Here is a 20,998-nt window from a genome sequence, read left to right as displayed (position 1 = left end):
GGAGAGGCTAAGTTTCCCTCTCTTAGAAGTCATTAATTTCTATAGTTCTTTGTCTAGGGATGGGATCAATGAAACGTTCCCCCTTCTACATTATTGAAATTGTCATTGTTCTGGTCTTGATTATGCAGTAATTTCTAACATATACTATTTTAAAGTAAACTTCATAATATTTTGGCTCTTACAAGCTTTCTACCTACTCTTCTGTGATGTTCCCTGAGGCATAGATACAGAAACTCTGATGTAGATGCACCCATGGTAGCTAGAATCTACATGGTCCATTGATTTTGTTTTATTTCCTGGTGTAGTTTTCTCTGATGGTCTTGACTAGCTGTAAAGAGAAACTTCTTTGATGATGTGTGGTAGTTACACTTATCCATGAGTATAAGAATTAGAATGTATCCTAGTCTAGCAAAATGGTGGAAGTAGATTCTTTCTAAAGGCCACGACCTTACTAGCTCCAGCAAGCTGACTAGGTTTTCAGTATGAGACAGGATTTCTTTCATTTTGAGTAGGTCTTAGGTCCACTTAGACTCATGTTGATTGCCACCAACATGTCAGTGTAGTCGTAGTTTTCTTTGGACTGCCAACCAGCTCCCAAATAAAGGCAGAGAGTTATTATAAATTCTGAATACTCAACATTAGCTTAGGCTTGTCCCACTAGCTCTTTTAAGTTAATTTTATCTGTTTCTATTTATCTATGTTTTGCCTTGGACCTTTTTACCTTTCTTTCAACCTTTGTATGTTTTACTTTCCTGCTTCCTCCATGTCTGGTTGGCTACCCCTGATGTCTCTTTTTCTTTTTTTCCCCCTGAGCCTAAATTCCTCCTCCTCCTTACTCTTCCTGTCAAGAAATCCTACCTATACCACCTCTCTTGCTATTGGCCATTCAGCTTTTTATTAGACCAATCTGGTGCCTTAGGCAGGCAAGGTAAAGCAGCAGAATATTTTTACATACTTAAACAAATGTAATACATCATTGTAGGCAGAGACTGCTTGTTTGTTTTCTAGCCGTTCAGACCCAAATAATCACACAGAAACTATATTAATTACAACACTGCTTGGTCAACAGTTTAATTAACCAATTTTTATGTCTTAAATTAACCCATTTTTATTATTTTATATTTTACCCATGAGGCTCTTGGTTTACTGGTAAGGTTCCAGGGCATCTGTCCTTTTTAAACAATATTCCTCAACATAAACAAATCCAACACATCTTTGCATTGAAATATTGCATAACATTTCCCCTTTTTGTCTCAATAAAAAGAAAAATTTTAGCTTTAACATAGTAAAACTATATACTGTAAGAACAATTATCAAGTAGGAATTGCATGAACAATATCCAGTCCATTTGTATTTGGCAAATTCAGAGAAAATACACCAGTATCTCTTCTATTTTGGAAAGTCCAAAGTTGTGTAACTAATTTACTTTCTATCATAACTTGTATTATCAATCCCACATTATCTTCTTGAACCTCTAAACATTCTCTTAGATAAAGAATTTATGCTTAAACAAAAGTATAAACATTTATACAGTATGACAATAATTACCTTAAATTTATAATAATTTACAAAAATCCATACTAATGTAAAATATTTGAGATGAATTGGTCTTTTTATCCTATATTCCTATATCCCCACTAAACATCCATAACCAAATGACCAAAAACTTCTACCCCTTGAGAATGTAGGTGTTGTATTCTCTAGACTATTTCCTGTTGCCTGAGGGTAATGGAATCTCTCTCTCTCTCTCTCTCTCTCTCTCCTTTTTTCAGCTTTCTCAGATCGTATGTGGAAATTCAGGCCCAACATTGTACAGCATTTGTAAATTTACAAAATCTCTCAAATAAAGGCATGGAGACTAAGGAAACTTATTAATTATTAATACCTGAACTTAGCTTAGGCTTGTACCACTAGTTCTTTTAACATAATTTAACCTTTTTCTATTCACCTAATATTCTGCCTTGGGCTTTTTGTGGCGGGGGGTGGGGGTGGGGGTGGGGTGAGGGAGTCAAAACAGGGTTTTTCTGTATAGCTTTGGAGCCTGTCCTGGAACTCGTTCTGTAGACCAGGCTGGCCTTGAACTCACAGAGATCCACCTACCTCTGCCCTAGAGTGCCTCCCAGTTGTCATGAGTGCTTTATCTGCCATGAATTTATACTTGCTTGTATCTCCCCAGGAAAAGTTAATACAACAGGATGATATTGTCTTAGTATCATTGCATGGTTATTATCTTTGCTACTAATAATGCTTTTTGTGCTTAAAATAAATTTTGTCATATGTTAATGGTTTTTCAACAATGTTCTTTAAACTGATATCTAAATAGTACAAGCTTATTCCTGCTTATTTTTAAAATATGTTTCTATTACTTATAGATAAGATAGCATAAAAGTTGTCATTTCTAATGTTCGTCTTTTAAGTAAAATGTTCAGTCCATACAGCTTTAATGTGCTGTTGATTTAGTCAAGTTTACATTAACTAAATTATTTTATTTTATTTTTGTCCCTTTACTTTCACTTAACCATCTCTTTTCCTGATGTCTCTGTTGTTCATTGGTCCATTACTTTTTTTCTGGGCATGGTCTCTCTAACAAAGCTTTCAGGTTGACTCCTTACCTAGGCATACTGTCTGGTTCTCATTCTCTTTATTTACACCTGGAACCAAATGTTTCTGCTCACACTTGCATCATCCACCTTCACTGAACCCTTGGGGCATCTCTACTGCTGCCATTCCTTAATTAATCATTTCCCTTTCTGTTTAACTGGTAGGAGGCCTCTCAGTTTGTCATTCTGTCTCTTTGGCTCATGTTCTTCAACTTCTTCCTGCTTCCCTGCGTGTTCATGTTCTCTACTGAGGTTTATATTTTCATCTAGTCATTGATTAGAGGGTCGCCTCAGGGGGTGGGGGTAGAGAAGCTAATTCACAAGTGGGAATCTTGTGCACGAGGAAATTGTGAAGATCTTTATTTCTGGGGAGATTTAAAATAAAAAAATGACATAAGACAGAACACATTTCCCAGAGATTTGAGTAATAGGACAAAGGCTTTCGGATTAGCCAAGATCTGTGATGACAGGATTTCCTCCCACAAAGCTCTACCTCCTAATCCTTCAAAGAACAATTCTATCAACTGGGGACCAAACATTCAGATAAACAAGCCTTTCAAGACCATTCTTATTCAAGCCATCACATTCTATCCCTGGACTCCATAAGCTTATGGCCATACCACAATGCCAAAAACAAATAAATAAACAAACAAAACACAACAATAAAAAATATTTGATTCAAATTTAAAAGTACTCATAGTCTTTCACAGTCTCAAGATAGTTTAAAAGTCATCCAAAGCCTCTTCTGAGACTCAAGCCAATCTCTTAACTGTAATTTCAAGTAAAATCAAAAGCAAACTACATACTTCCAATTCACAATATCACAGAATATACATTATCATAATGAAAGGGAGAAAAGAGGGGATAGTGAGGAAACACTGTACCAAAGCAAGACAAAATCCAGCAGGGCAAACTCCAAATTCTGTAGTTCTATTTCTGTTGTCAAGGAGTAGAAATGGCTTTTCAGATCTCCCACTCCTTCCAACTTTGTTGACTATAACACACTTCTCTTTTGGATTAGTTCCACTCCCTGAATGTAGCTCTTCCTGTAAGACATCCAAACATCGTGGGGTATCCAACCCAATTGTGACTTACTTTAGCATCTTCACCCAATGGCTTTTCTGGGTGTCCATATAGGGTCTCCCCTGCCACATGTTGACCTCAGCATCTTTCCTCATATGTGGAGGCAGATTTCACATACCTTTACTTCTGTATCCTTCATAACTTTAAATCCAGAACAATGTGGCTGATGCTGCCAGTTTCTGTGGCCTGTCTGGGATGAAATATGACCCCTTTCCTTGAATTACATTTACATAAACTTTGACTTGTTGCTGTTCTTAGGACTGTTACTTCCTCAGGTTTTTCCTCCCCAGAAGTTGTAGTCTTTTCCTGAGAGCACCACTCCCTCTATTCCACTTAGCACTGGGCCTTTCTATATATTTCTCATCTCTTTAAACACAAGACTTGGCCAAAGCATTAAGTTTTCTGATGCTCTTTTTCTTCTCAAATTGTAAATTTTGTATTTCTCTTTTCCCTGCTTGTTCTTTTTTCAATGTAGATCTGAGTAAGAGTAACCACTAATAGCCATAAGACAGAGTCAGTTTCTGGTTGTCTTGAAATCTCCTCTTTTGGAGAAATTAGTTCAAAATGCTTTAATTTGGGCTCAGGCAGATTCTGTGGACAAGGACAAAAGCAACCACATTCTTTACTAAAATATTACATGAATAGTCTCTAAGTCAGTTGCTAGCATTATTTCCCTCTTAAAGCTCTTGAGCTGGGCTTCCACAGTCCACACAGCTCTCAGCACTACTATCTTCTAAGATTTTACTAGGATGACCCAATTCAGTGTCCCACCACTTTTCTAGTCCAAAGTCGCAACATCTTTCATATTTCTCCAAAACCCAGCATAGTTGTTGCCCTGTCACAGCAATATTCCAGTCCCTGGTACCAACTTCTGTCTTAGTTTCTTTTCTATTGCTGTGAGGAGATGCCATGACCAAGGCAACTTATAAAAGACAGTGTTTAACAGGGGTGCACCCACCCACTGTGACAGTGGAACTAATCTATTGGGAGCTCACCAAGGCAGAGACAGAGACAGACAGAGAGAGAAAGAGAGACAGAGAACTTGGCCTTAGAGTAGACTTTGGAAACCCCAAATTCGACTGTAGTAACACAGCTCCTCAAATAAGATCACATTTCCAATCCTCACAAAAAGAGTTCCATTTACTAGAGATCCAGCATTCAAACCTACAAGCCTATGGGTCATTCTCATGCCAGCCACCCATAACTGCTACTGGCATTATGAGTTGCCTTATCTACTAAGGGTTTTCTTCAACTTTGGATGAAGTTAATCCAAATTATTTCCTAGTCTTTCTCAATTTAGCTTTAAAATAAATAATTTAATTGTGCCCATGAATCTGTAATTGCTCTTTTAACTGTGTCATTTTGTTACTCGCTATACTCAAAGGACTTTGTGTAAGTGGGCACATTCCAGGTGAACTCTATAGGTTTTCCATGAACTTTATGTATATATTCAAATATTAAAAATAGGTCCTACTGAGGTCAACTTATGTATATAGGTGGTATATCTAGTATTGACTCTTGGTCTCTCTTCTATATTCTCTTCCTTAATGTGGCATTTGAGGTCCTTGATATTTTTCCTAATTAAAATCTTTAATCTGTGGCATTTTATTATAGAAGTTTTAATATATTTATTCCTTAAAGGAGAGAGTTGAGTCTTTTTTTAGTTCTCATCTCAGCAAATAAGCGTAATTTATTCTCTAAGTAAGTTAGTTGAACTTTTCCAATGCCAAAACCTTGGAAAGAGAAGCCTTAGTCAACTCATAGGAAGTCCTCCCCTTCATTAAAAAAATGGTTACAACCCACTCACTATGCCATTGTATTTCATCAAAAACATAGCAACCGAGATCAATAGTGAGCTCTGCTACCATCATTGAGACTGAACTATCTAGAAACTTCTTTATATTGAAGGAACTCAGTATCTCCTTGTCATAGTGTAACATTTAACGGACCGTGGGAATATAACACTAGAAATGGCAATTACTAGATGTTATTATTTTGGGGATCTTGACTTTTTCCACTTTATAAATATACCTCAGATGTAACAGAAATTAAAACTTGGGGGGAAAAAGTTCAGGTACCCTTTCCACTATTGCTAGGAGTCTTTGCTGAGGTCATCCTTGTGGATTCCTGGAAGTTTCTCTGGCACTAGGTTTATCCCTAACCCCATGATGACCCAGCTCTTTCAAGATATCTCGTTTATTACTCTCCCCTTCTTTATGCCCCCACTCAAACATTTTGATGCTTCATGTTCCCATCCTTCCATTTCCTTTCCTCTACTCTCCACCTCCACCCCCAATTTAGCCAGGACATCTCATCAGTTTCCTCTTTCTGGGGGAGATCCATGTGTCCCTCTCAGAGACCTCCTTGCAACCTAGCTTCTCTAGGGCTGAGGACTGTAGCTTGGTTATCCTTTGTTTTACATCTAGTATCCACTTATGAGTGGGTACATACCACGTTTGTCTTTCTGAGTCTGGGTTACCTCACTTGGGATGATTTTCTCTAGTTCCATCCGTTTGCCTGCAAATTTCATGATGTCATTTTTTTTCTGGCAGAGTAATACTCCATTTTATAGATATATAATCCACAAGGATGACCCCAGCTAAGATAACTCAAAATAGTGGAGAGGATGCTTGGTCTGGCCTTCCCCTATTATCAAATTGGTAACTACCTTAATTGTCATCATGGAGCCCTTGTACAGTACCTGATTGAAGTGGATATAGAGATTCACAGTCAAGCACTGGGCTGAACTCCCGGAGTCCAGTTGAAGAGAGGGTGGAGGGATTATATGAGCAAGGAGGGGTTAAGATCCTGATGGGGAATCCATAGAGACAGTTGACCTGAGCTTTTGGGACATCATGGGCTCTGAATGGACAGTTAGGGAGCCAGCATGGGACTGACCTAGACCCACTGCATATGGGTAATAGTTATGCGGCCTTGCTTTTGTGGGGCCCCTAGCAGTGGGACCAGGACCTGTCCCTGATGCACGAGCTCTTTGGAACCTATTCCCTATGGTGGGATGCCTTGTTCAAGTCTTGATGCAGGGGACAGGAGCCTGGCCTACCTCAACTTGATATGCCACTCTTTGTTGATTCCCAGGCCTTACCCCATCTGAATGGAGACAGGAGTGGATGGTGAGGTAGAAGGGAGATGGATGGGGGAAGGAACAGGAGGAGAGGAGGGAGGGGAATCTGTGAATTAAAAAATAACTTGGAAAAAGTAAAAGCTTATCAGATCATGCTTTGCAAATATTTAGTTCATTAACTGTGTCAATGGTCTCCTTCCTTTTGTGTCGATGAAGATGGGCAGATTAATCACCTGGTCAATGGGCCATACCTCCAGAAGACTGATCCATCACAAACAATGCTAAGGAGATAGGAGGAATAATTATCCTTTTAGTGAGAGTATGTACTTTTCCTTCCCAGAATTCCAGGCCCCCTAAGGTGGTTCCTGTAAGTCTCTATAAGGTTCTGCTGGAACTACCAAATTTTCTGAGAAAGTTGGACCCAGAACAATATACCTTTTCATTTATCCTCTTCTGTTTCTTTCTTTTTGGTGCCAGCCAGAGCCCAAGTCTGGGCTTCTTAACCCTCTTCCCCATCTTTGTTATGAAGTTGCTTGCCAAATGTGTGGCTGACCTCAATGCCTAACTTAACCTGCATAGCTTACTCTCTCTCTCTCCCTCTTAAGTTCCTGCCTAGGAATGTATAATAAACTTATCTCTAAAAGTGAAAAATGATCTCAATGGTGTTAAATGCTGGTATTCAAGTGGAAACTCATGGATACTACTCACCACAGAAAGCAATATTCTCAGAAAAGTGGACCAAAATCCTCTTGATCCTTTATACTCTTTTCAACTCTGCATTAGACCATTACAGAAAATCCTTCCCACAGTACATTCAATTAGTAAGCAAATAATTTTACCCCAAGAAATTATTTTTCCTACTCTGTGATTCTGTTCTGAAAATTGCTTGATAATTACAGTAACAAGTGATATTTTTAACCATATATGCAATTCTATTAAAATTTTATGACTTAGTTGTATTGAATAAATTTGTAAGAGTAGAATTACATAAAAGCAAAAGACTATTCATGGCTAGTAGAATACTAGAGAACACTATTGCATAAGTGGTTTTTTTTGTATTGTTTTTAATGTATAACATCATGAATTCCAAACATCTTTTTAACACTATGTTCATAATGCCATTTTTATATTGTCCTGATTTATAGAAATGAAAAAATATAAATTGAGTTTCATTCACACACTTCCAAAAGTCATGCCGCACAATCAAAAGTCAAATCTTCCCTTCCCCAGCACTTTCTTCAAGAGGAATACTCATGTTAAGATTCTAACAAAAGGTTTAAGCTAAAGCAGTCATGTCCTACAAAGAGACAGCAGTCTATCTACAGACTATTGTAGTAACTTAAACTTGAATGCTTACATTTATCCTGGTTCAAGAATCCTTTTCTATGATCCAACTAGTGTTGGACAATATGTATGCTTCATTACCCGACTCATATTAACCCAAGCTAATGAGACCAATGCCCCCCAAACAGATGGCTGATGTGGTAATTTAGAAATTTACAATGAGACTGTAACTAATGGGAAGAAAGGAAAACTCACCAGCAGATTACCATGGGCATCAAAATGATACTTTGAAAGTATGGAAAATAGTTATTACAGTCACTGTGTCAAATGTTATTTTGCTGTGACAATAGTGTTCCCATTTATATAAAATTAAGCTATCTATATTCAATAAACCCCAAGAAAGAGCTTTAGGAAAATATGACATGATTTTATTACATATCAGAACAAATCATGGGTATGCAGTGTTTATAAATAAATATATTTTTGTGATTGGTAAGGAGATCTAAATTTCATTATGCGAAACTTCCCCATACATTATGGGACACTTAGCATAGCTAGTGTTATTCTTTCGGTCCCTGCCCTAGCCACGCCCACTCCTTTTAACTTCTTTTATTTTTATTTTTTTAAATTTATTTATTTATTAAAGATTTCTGTCTCTTCCCCGCCACCGCCTCCCATTTCCCTCCCCCTCCCCCAATTAAGTCCCCCCCTCCTCAGCCCGAAAAGCAATCAGGGTTCCCTGTCCTGTGGGAAGTCCAAGGAATCCCCACTCCATCCAGGTCTAGTAAGTTGAGCATCCAAACTGCCTAGGCTCCCACAAAGCCAGTGCGTGCAGTAGGATCAGAAACCCATTGCCATTGTTCTTGAGTTCTCAGTAGTCCTCATTGTCCGCTATGTTCAGAGAGTCCGGTTTTATCCCATGCTTATTCAGACCCAGGCCAGCTGGCCTGACCTCCGACCCGCCATCTCTCTCTTCCTGTTTCCTCTCCCGGTGTACACACGGGGCTTTGCCTCTCTCCTCCTCCTCTCTCTCTCTCCTTCTTTCCCTCTCTTTCTTCTCTCTCTCTTTCTCTCCCTTCTTCTCTCCCCCCATTTCTTAATAAACATTCATGGCTATTTCCTGTGTTTATATGTCTGACCCGCTGCCACCGCCACCGACTGTAGCCGCTTGCTCGGGTGCACCAGCACCCGGCACTGCTGGGACCCACCGGAGTTTGCTGTGAGCCCCAGGCGGGCAAGGGAACCCCACATATATTTTTTAAGAATAACAGCTAGCCCTTACTATAGAATACAGTGATGATACCCAATCATTCCAATACACAAGAGAATCCTGTTTTTCTTTTAGAAAAAAAGTTTTTGCTCTCTTAATTGACTTCACTGATTGGCCTTAGATGAAATGGATCAAGAAATTAAACAATCCCTTTCCAAAACTCCCCTCCCTCTGCATAGCAAGAATACTTTTTTTCTTTGCATCTTTCTAGGATTATTTAGTGAAACACTCCTTTTTTTAAGGAATCTCTGAGTGGTCAATGCCATAGATATAAGATGCCCAGTAACATCTCATAGGAATCTAACTGGGAACCAGAATGGAGCTCATGTAGAATAAGTAGCCCTAAGCGTCTTGCTTGCATAGTCTGTGAGATATAATATACATTTTTTTGTCAGAATTTTCCCAAGGAGATTCTAATGCTACAAAGATCTTCATACCTGCTTTCCTTTTGTTTCAAATCATGGGTTTCTCCTGATGGGAGAGTGGTGCTTATTTCCTGAGACTGCTATATGGTGGAGAGGTGGGGCTATGCACTGGAACTGTAGGATCCTAAACTCCCGTTGATGCCCACCTGTGCTTTCTCCTACACTCTTCTATGGTCCCTGCCTACTTTTGACTACATACCACAGTATCCTTAGCTGTTCCATAATTTTAGAGGCATCTATTTTTAGGATGATTTTCCATAGTTCTGTCTTGGTTTCTCTTTGTTATTTAACAGTATAGTGGCAGTCTTAGATTTCTTTGGAAATCTGAAGTGTGCTTCTGTGTTCCCGTTCATGTAACTTCTGTGGCGATGTGTAGGTAAATCCAGAGGGAGATCTGCAACAAAACTAAGAGATCAAAAGAAACCTTGACTTTCATTTTGTAGAATGCTCTTATCATATTTTCAGTAATTACTAAGATGAACAACTAACAATGAGATGTTTCCTATCAGTCCCGAGTGGTGTATTGTAAATACAGAATGGAACATTTTTGACTGAAGTACAACTGAAGCAGAAACACCATCTGAACTTCCTCTTCCTCTTCATGGAAAATGTTCACTGCCAGCCAATTACATGGTGAGTGTGTTTTCCAAATCTAAGGTTAAGCTGAGGTAAAACAACTTTTTATTTAAAAAACGCAATTATTAACTGTCTAGATTGGAATGACTCCTTTCCCTCCCCTTACGCTCCCACTTTTGAAACTAATTGCCTATTTATTTCCTTTTTAGGTTGCCACATCAGCTCCTTAATAATTATTCTTAACTTTAGTTTTTAAATAGTAACAAACTTATCTATTCTATTAAGTATATAAGATGAATGTTTATTGATTGCAGATATCGGGCAATAAGGAGCTAAGTAAGCAATACATGTATGAGACAAAACTCTAGGGACTGGATGCCACTCTTTGTGGACCCCTTCTCTTCCCATACTTCAAGGAAAAGGACTTGAGAAACTTTAGCTTATAGGAGTTTATTGTTCATGTACGTAAAAAGTACTCGCGCTTCTAATTCTCTTTTATCTAAGAGAATGAGTAGATCCATGCCCTCATCTTGGCGTCTGTGTGGCCATTTCTTTCAGCATAAGACATAAACTATTCTGCAGAACAAGAAAGCTTACCTTGCACGTCTCTAGATTTCCCTGCTCCATAGGCCTCACTTGAGACACTGAAATCTATTTGGCACCTACATTTCCTTTGCTTACTTCAACCTCTCCTACCTGAATACTCCACTATGTTATGGGTGCAGCTATCGACAAAATGGCTATTGTCCTTTCATGGAGTTACCATAGATAATTTCACTGATAGCACTGAAGAGGGGAGTGGAGGAGAGGACAAAATTCAGCAAAATGGCAGCATTAATTGGCAAAACAGGACCAAAAAATCCTAGATCAGAGGCAATGATCATAGTGATGTGTCCCCAGTTCACTATTCTGATGTATTAAACTTATTACAGTTTAAAAAGATAATTAATTAACATCAGTCTATTGTCTGTTCCAGATTGAGTAATTTGTATGTGTGTTTCCAAGTAGTATCAACACATCTTCCAGATTTGCCTGGTAGGTGTTATTGTTAAAGTTTATACTTAGTTTAAAAGCTGGCGTAGAAGAACAAAGTATAAATATTTCATCACAATTGAAATTGAGATAGACTGCACTTTCCTGAGGATTTTAGTTGGCTACATGAGACACTAGCTGCACTTAAGGTGTGCTGAAGGGTGCTGGGAAAACTAACAGTCTTGATGGTTAGCCCAGCCATCGGTATACAGCACCCATAAGGAGTAATCTCCAAGAAATCCAGTGCTGTCTTCGGAACCAGAGTTAGGAAAGTTATGGAAAGATAAAAAGACTGGCATTAGTCCTCAAAATCATGCAGTCATATTTTCTGACTTACAATGCAAGAGGCTAAATGGGTACTCTCTTAGATCCTCAAGCCTGCAGTACAACAGGATAGATGCAGTACTAAGGAGAAATAATAGCAAAATAAACTTGTCCCGAAAAAGTCTGGCTTAGAGCTTCTCAAACACAGCCAAGAGACAGCCTGGTGCAGACGGCACACACTCTGGACTTAAAACCAAGTGATGTGTGTGCTAATCTTCACACACTAGTTAGTGACTGCTTTCACTTAGCCTCTCTGAACTTGTCTTCTTTTTTTGGGGGGGGGGCGGGGTTGAGACAGAATTTCTCTGTAGCTTTGGTGCCTGTCCTGGAACTAGCTCTGTAGACCAGGCTGGCCTCGAACTCCCAGAGATCCGCCTGCCTCTGCCTCCTGAGTGCTGGGATTAAAGGCATGCGCCACCACCGCCTGGCTCTGAACTTGTCTTCTTATTTGTAGGATTATAGCAAGAATGTCCCTCTAAAGTACGAATAAAAATAGAGTGATATTTTAGCTTTCCTTTTTGCACATGTATGTGTGTATGTGTGTTTGTGTGTTTGTATGTGTGTGGACATGTGTGTGCAAGAAAGCAAATATATGTGAAGGCCCATGGTTGATGTCAGGAGTCCTCAGTTGTTCTTTACCTATCTCATTGTGGCAGGGTTTCTTGACGTAGCCTAGAGTTCGTTGATACAACTAGTCTAGCTAGTGAGTTTGCTCTGGCTCTACCCTTTGGGAATTGGAATTACAAATGGGTCAGCACCAGGCATTTGCATGGGCTCTGAAGTCTGAACAACAGTGCCATTACTTGCACAGCAAGCACGTTATCTACTAAGCCAATTCCCTACCCTCAGAGCCTTTTTGAGTGAATCAAGTTGCAATGAATTATGAGTATCAGTGAATAAAAAAATGTTCATCTTCCAAATATCTAACATGGTATTTTATAAAAATAAACACAATTAAAGATCACATTTAACTTCAATAACACATCAGTAAACTTATACACAAAAACTGAAAGTTATTTATTGGGATAAGTTCAAAAATTTGTTTTATGAGTCTTCTAGTTGATATTGTTACTTCAATTTTTTCTAATTAATGTTGCCTTTATGAGACAAGCAGCTAATTACGGGGTTAATTCAATCTGGAAAAAAATAACTGATGAAGTAAAAGTCAAGGTGCAGTGTGAGGCTCTGTGGAGAAGTGGTAATCATGGCCTTGCTTCTGCACTTATGGACTTGGCCATGGTGAGCATCCATGCTCATTCATGCTTGCTTTGTAATGGTTGCTGCAGGCTTTGGCAATAAGCTGAGCATAAAGAGATGGATATATATATATATATATATGTATATGTATGTATATATATATATATTCTCTTAGTCTTGTGTCATCTCAATTAATCTAGGATATCAACAATATTTTATTGATTAAAATGTGCTCACTCTTTGGTTTAGTTGATCCTCAGCATGAGTTTGGCCAATCTAACTTAAATTTAGATTTTATAGGGAAGATATGTGGCTTCCTGACTTCACTGTTTCTCTGGGTACTTTATTGAAGACAATCTCACTGACTGTTAATATAGTCTACTTATAAACAACTTGTATACCAGATGATATATTAAGCCTAGATCTATTAGTTAGAGACTTTGCAAAATCAATTCTATTCCCATTTATAAATCAAGTAGAAGTAATTTGTGCATGTCTGAAGGAGTGATGACTCAGGAAAGTAAAGGGGCAGACCCTAGGCCTACCTGTGCTCACAGCGGACCTTTCAACCATTTCTATTGAACGACTAGCATGGTTAGCAGGACTTGTCCTTAGCATGGGCTCCACTTCTCTAGCTGTATTCCTCTCCAGCACTAATATTTCTTTCCCATCAGACTGCAGTTTCAAATGGAGGCCCACACTTACACAATAAAAACCCAGAAGTTTCCTCTCTGGTGAAGATAAATGGCATTTATGTTATAATCAGATGAAAACACATCAATTATTAGAACAGAGTGGATGGCTCTTGTTTCATTAAAATTCATTTCTAGAAATTTCATGAATTTATGGAGGGACAGGAAAACCTCCCATGAATATCTGTAAATCCAGACATAAAAGCCTCTAAGCATCATCCAAACCAGAAAGCTGGATGTTGTTGGACAGGGGTGAGGAGTGGGAGACTACTCATCGATCAGATCGTTGCTGTATGAAGGACAATAAACTGGGGTTTTCATTTGCTCCTTCTGATTTGTGACTTGCCTTCACTGCAAAGCACCTTGTGACTCTGGCTTCTTGACAATTAAGCATGAGCCAACCTGTGCTAACCTTTGTAGATTCTGTTTGGTCTCATTTCCTGTTTCTCCTTCAGGTCTAGCCAGATTTTATTTAAAAGATCATTATTGACAGATTGCTTCCTAAGGATATTTTTAGTGCTATGGATAAGAAAATCTCCAACAAAGGTCAGATATTTCACTGTCTTAATTAAATTGCAGTGGAAAAAGATTCTATCATGAAGGGAACGGCCAACTCATTCTTCTGTAGTATGCACAGGGGTGCCACAAGTCCCCTTCATCACTATGCTCACGGAAGAGTGATGTGGAGAACTAGGACCCGGTTTTAATTTAAAATGAGACTTTATAATTATTTAGTTATCTTCGGAGATGTCAAGGGATATTTAATAATGTTTTACAGATAAACTGTGATCATAATTAGTTCATTTTATTGGGATACTATTTCATTACTTTCCCTTCTGATATGAGGAGGTGTTTTCTAACCCATAGGGTCTTGTGATTAGTTATTAAATGCCTCCAACGAATCTGCCCAGTGACTTTCAGAAAATATGTCTCTATTGGAAATTTTCCATAGCATTTCCCACTTATTTACCTCATCACATATTCTCCTGAGGACAAACTTGTTAGAGTCCATTTCAAAAGCAAACGTTACACGAATTTCAGAAAAGATGATTTATTCTGTGGAAGAAATCCCATTAAAGACTGTGCAGTGTTATGGCTGAAATGAAGGTGAAATACTGTTGCTTTTAGATGAATACATTCTCACTGGTGCTACATCTCTACAGGACTACATCTCTACTGATGCTACATCTCTACACAAATGATTCAGCTTTATCTGCTTTGTGGACTTAGCAGGCAGTCATGATTTTTTATTTCATTTTAAATTGGTTTTCATGGGTTGCAAATTAGATACTAACATCTTTATTTAAAATGCTAAAAAATACTGTCAAAATTGCTTTTATGGGTAAAGGAAAGCTCTTATTTCAGAACTACTTATCACATGGAAACATTTTGTAAATTTATAGTAAGTGGTACCTATTATTTATCATCGTTCTATGTATCTTTCTATGTATCATCAATTATATATATAATTATATGCATATATATGTATATAATCAATTATATACAATCAAATATATATATATATATATGGGGTGTCTATGTATTTATATATCTATCATCTATCCATTCATCTTTGCTGGGGATCTATCTGTCTTATTTAGGGTTTCTATTGTTGCAATGAAACACCATAACCAAAAAGCAAGTTGTGGAGGAAATGGTTTATGTGGCTCACACTTCAGCACTGCTGTTGATTACTAAAGGAAATCAGGACAGGAATTCAAACAGGAAAAAATCCCAGAGCCCAGAGCTGATGCAGAAGCCGTGGAGTGGGAATTGCTTACAGGTTTGCTTCCCATGGCTTCTTCAGCATACCTTCTTATAGAATCCAAGACCAGCAGCCCAGGATGGCACCACCCACCAAGAGTCGGGTCCTACCCCATTAATCACTAGATGAGAAAATACTTTACAGTTGTATTTCAAGGAGGCATTTCCTCACCTGAGGCTCCTTCCTCTGATAAGTCTAGCTTGTGTCATGCTGACACACGAAACAATCCAGTACAGAACTCATGACCCGGTGCATGTTGGTCAAGAAGCACACCATGATTTAGCCATACTCCCAATCCGATAAGTGTTGCTGATTAAGCAAAGACAAATATTGTGTCAATAAGGAATAACATCAAACTACATGTACATGTATACAATAGTGCTGGATAGTGGCTGTTAATGCTTTTTGAATGAGTTTATTCATACATCATCATATTACTTCATTATTTGTTCTTCAGAGGACAAACTTGCCAGCGTTAGAAAATGTAATATAATATGATATGATATGATATGATATGATATAATATGTACATATATATGTATATATATTATAAAATACCTGTGTATGTGTGTGTTCTTAAAATTTATAGGAGAAGAAAAAGGATGTGGTAAAGATAATAGGTGGAAGAAGGAAAGAAAGAATAGGGAAGATGGGAATTAGAATACAGATTTACTTACCTTTGAGAATGATCCCAATGTCTTCCATTTTTAGTCCCCTTTGTCTGATTGAGAGCTTCTCTCTCCATGTGCAAATTTAGCAGTAAGCCTCCATCCTGAGAAGTCTGTGAAAGGTATCCATTATTACAAATGACTATCTTCAGTGACAATCTTGTTCTTTGTACAGCTATTTTCAGTCTAAAATCTGTCTCCTCTCTATTTTGTCACCAAAAACTGTTTTCTCAACCCAACAGTATAGACCACCCTGAATTGTAGAAGGAGCAGTGGGCTGTGTTCCTGCCGCCTGGCTAGCTTATGCCCTGAAATAACAACACACAAATTGTATTCTTTTAAACACTGCCTGGCCCATTAGTTTCATCCTCTTATTGGCTACTTCTCACATCTTGCTTTAACCCATAGTTAGTAATCTGTGTAGCACCACGAGCTGGTGGCTTATCGGGAAAGATCTTTGTCCATCTCAGAGAGGAGAGGCATGGTGTCTGCCTCACTGCCTTCTTCCTCCCAGCATTCTGTTCTGGCTACTCCGCCTACCGAATCTTTTGTCCCATCAAAGGGCCAAGGCAGTTTCTTTATTAACCAATGAAAGTAACACATAGATAGATGACCCTCCTCCATCACTAAATTCTCTTAAATATCTTCTAATCTTAATATCCATGGGATCACAGTATCTGACTTCTAGTCCACCGCATTAACCACTCCTCCATTTTTACCAGCTGCTTCATCCAGTTCCCAACAACTTTAGAATCTATCAGATGTCAGTAATAAGCATTGATCTGTTCAGGTCACCTTTTTTACTGACAAAATTATTGGCACACTTACTTAGGACATGTTACAAGCACTAAAATGCTAACTTGTTCAAGAGTGACTCAATCTTCTCTGTCCCGAGAACAACTGTTCAAACACATTCTCCCTACATTCTTCATCTAGACTGATTCAGAATGTCTTAGTATTTTCAACACAGTCCTCTGTTGTTTAACTCTATAGTTTCTTTCTCCCTATTTGCAGGAGCATAACTTACCTTTCTGAACTACAACCCCACATTCCACTCTATAAGCAGAATGATCTTTTTGTGATGAATATTTCCTCCCCGTTGCCCACCTCATTAAAACCATTGATGTCTTCCCAAAACTCTAAAGATAAGATCCAAATGTAACCTAACTAAATATTCTATTGTTTGGAATTTTCTTTCTCCCTCTTTCCCTTTTTCCTTTCTTTTTTAAAAAACCTCTTAGCACCTTCTCTTGATTGGTTTTAGATAATCCCTCTTTACACTTCTTCCAATGAATTGACTTGCTCTCCACCTGAGCTTGATGCTTTTCCCTTCTCTGCTTTTGTATTCTCTTTTGCCTGAGGAATTGCTCCTCACATTGCCTCTAGGTTTCAATTGTGTTTTCCTTCTTATAATTTGTTTTAATTCTGACCTTCCTTGACAAGCTTTAAGGCACATTAAGGCAGAGACTTCTTATATGTCACTATCACCTGACATGGAGTTAAGTAATCAGTGAGTATTTTCTGTGGTAATGAAGGAATTATTATTTTGGAAAAGAAAAAAGTATTTTTATGTTATATTAATCCATCTTAATGTAGTTCATCAAAGACCATGGGGGTATATTAAGCACTACTTACAACTATAGCAAGATGATTGACAACAAGTATCTAAAAAAAAAACCAACAAATAAAATAGTATGAAACTTTATCTAACCAATAATAAAGAGCATTGAACTTAAGAAATGTGGTAGCCCAGCAAACTAAGAATGGACTAAGGCAAATATTTGGAACTTCAATTTTAACCAATGTGAATTTTGGATTAGCTGTATGTCATCACAGTTGATATGGATGGACTATTTAAGATATATAAATTTTGTTGAGGTAAAATGAGTCATAAAATGTAGTAGTTCTCAAAAGTGTTAATAGCAGGAATTGGTTAAATCTTTGTGTTTATTTGCATACACTATCACTTCTTTTTACCATGGACTTAAAGTAGATTGCATATTCACTTCTTAAGAAGTAAAAGCAAAAACAGCTAATGATAGGTTTCACTAAAATCATAAAATAATCACAGACTTATGAGGAAGTGTTAATGATTCAACTTTGCCTGAAATAGTATGCTATCTGGAAAATAGACATATTTCTACTTCAAAAGAAATGCTTAAATTAGCAGGGTGAATTGAGGACATGACAAGTGGTATTTGAAGGTTTAGTTGTGTTTGTGGCTTGAATAGGTTTTTGTGTGTCACTGTCTTCTGGCTTAGGTGTAAAAATCTTACTTAAAATAACATGAGCTGAAGACGGACCTTAAAAAGAAATCCCACACTAGCTCAGAATTGAGTAGAATACAGGGTTATTTATTTAGGGGTAGATTCATAGATCACAGTCCTCTGAACAAATGGGGAAACAGAAACAGAATCCAGCAGCCCGAAAAGGGAGAGAGAGAGAGAGAGAGAGAGAGAGAGAGAGAGAGAGAGAGAGAGAAATCAGGAGCTCCTGCTTTACTTCAGCATTTATAGTATGAGAGGCCACGCCCAAGTGGGCTGGTAACTTAAAGGCTACTGGCTGAAGGATATCCTACAGCAAAGAGCCTCTTGGAATCTCAAAGCCCAAAACCAATGACATACTTTCTCCACCTAATCCTCTCTAAATCCTCTCTAAACAGCCACCCACTGGGGACCAAGTATTCAAGTGTCTGAGGTTTTATGAGGGGCATCTCAACCAAGCCACCATACTCTATATAAGTAGAGCTGAGGATAGCCTCAAACTCTCATCTTCCTGCCTTCCCAGCACTGGGAGTACCAGTGAGCACCTCCTTACTCCACTAAAAGGGTCTTTCTTACAAAAGTTTGCTTGATGAGAAAAATCAGTACTCTTCTATCTCTCACTTCCTAATCTTGTCTGATGCCACAACCCTCATTTTAGAACTACTGGTTATATGTTCCAGTGTAGTACTTGTAACCTTGATACTTGAGTCAAATCAGTACAGAAAACTCATATTCTTTCATCAAAAGTAATGATGAATATGGTAACTGGGAAAAAAAAAAGACATGCAGCTTTTTCTGTTAACAGTTCCTGAAATAGTCAAGAGTCACAGGGAGGACATCCATAGCCTGTCCCTCAAACCAGGGAACACCAGGTATTACCATGGTAAGTTAAAGCCCTATGGGCCAAAATATGATGGTGATTACTGGAAGGGTAATTGAAAGCAATTGTGAAGCAATTTGTGAAAACACATTGTGAATTATAAAATTTAAGAAAGGTACAGGTTAGCAGATTGATAAACCAAGTGTTAAGTATAAGACAAAGAAATTGGCTACACAAGAGAGTGAAGAATCTCCCACATTATGTGTTGATGTCTGTGTCGCCAGCATTGCTTTCTTTATAGATATGCATTTCCTTAGGGAATCTTAACAAAATGATAAAAGAATTATCCTGCAAATTATAAACAGACTGATTTGTCTTTGACTTATGAAACGTTAGAAAAAAATCTAGTCTTTTTTACTTGCTAAGATTGTAGGAGTTTATGTGGTTTTTGGCATGTTGATTTACCATTAGTAACTACATCAACAACCCTGAAAGAAATAGAATTGGTGTATTGCTGAGTACTTTGGGCTTCATTAAATGGAATCTATGAATAGAATTTTTTTTTTTTTAAAATCACTCATGGTTGGTATTGAGAGTGCTTACTGTTCTACAGTAACCTAAGAGCTGACAGCTCATATTGAGACAGTCATGAAGAAGATGTATCAGGATGTGTGTGTGTGCATGCATGTGTGTGTGAAAGAGGAAAGTGTGCTCTCAAATTTCCTAATTATCTTCTTCTTTACTAAAAATTAAAATACTGTCGAGAATGTGTATTCCCTGAGGTATACACATATGGCTATTACTCTCTGTTATGCATATGACTACCCCTCCTAGTTAAACATAAAAATGGGACAGCCAAGGAAGTGAGGAGGTCTGAAATATGTAATTTTATTATCTGTTAGCATGGAAATGATTTTATGATTTTAGATGCAATAGCAAAGGTCAAGATTTAAGGAAGAAGAAGGGATGTTTTTCTGTCCTGGACATTTATAATTTTTTTAATTGTAGTTCTACCTAAATATTTTCCTGGCTAACTCTTAACATCACTATAGAAATGTTGCTAGGAGGCCTAATCAGTGGTAAATGTGTCATTATGTAAGTCTGAAAATTTTCCAAGTTAATGATGTCAAGAAATAATAAGGTCAAGCAAGTAGGCATAAACATGGGGAAAACAAATTTAGTACTATCTAAAAATAACTAGAAGCCCTGGATATGGAAAAATCAGTAATGGTGTTATAAATATATTTACTTTCACCTTTTAACACATATCAAATAGCTCTTTATTTCCTATGCCTGAATTAATTTTACTTATGAGGTTACCACCAAAAGGGAAAAAAGTCTCAGTAAATAGCACTTCATATGCTTTTAGTTTAAATGTTATCTTAATATGGAATAGCCAATAAAACAGGGCATTTTAGGGGTGACTTCTTTTTTGCCCAAGAGGGAGCAGAAGGAGGGTTCCAGTAGATACAGGAAAACTGCCTTCCCAGAGAAGGACAGCTCCAGGCCTGGTCCACTGGCTGCCACCAGCTCCTTATTTCTCTCTGCTATGGTGCAACTGATCTACTCTCCCTGAAACCAGTTACCTTGACTGCAACTGATTCAGTCTAGCCAAAGAGGAAACTGTCACCTTTCTTTGGACACAAGATCTCAACACCAAGCCTCTCATTTTGCAATCTCTTTTCCAGACTCCTTTTCTACGCGCAATGTTTTGACAATCCACAACTGGGTATGGGAATTTACAAGTCTCCTGCCTGCCACATATAGGCAGAGTGAATTACCAAAATAATCTGTGCTCAACAGAGCTTGCTACACCCTACTGTGAACTTTCAGCTCAGAGGCTTCTCTACTGGGGCCCTTTGGTCCTTCTGACCTACTTTACAATAGTACATTGTGATTTGATGAAAACACTGCAG

Source organism: Microtus pennsylvanicus, chromosome 6 (assembly GCF_037038515.1).
Source record: "Microtus pennsylvanicus isolate mMicPen1 chromosome 6, mMicPen1.hap1, whole genome shotgun sequence".
In the NCBI taxonomy this organism is placed as follows: domain Eukaryota; kingdom Metazoa; phylum Chordata; class Mammalia; order Rodentia; family Cricetidae; genus Microtus; species Microtus pennsylvanicus.
The sequence above is the reverse complement of the archived record's forward strand: the minus strand, read 5'-3'. Positions refer to the sequence as shown.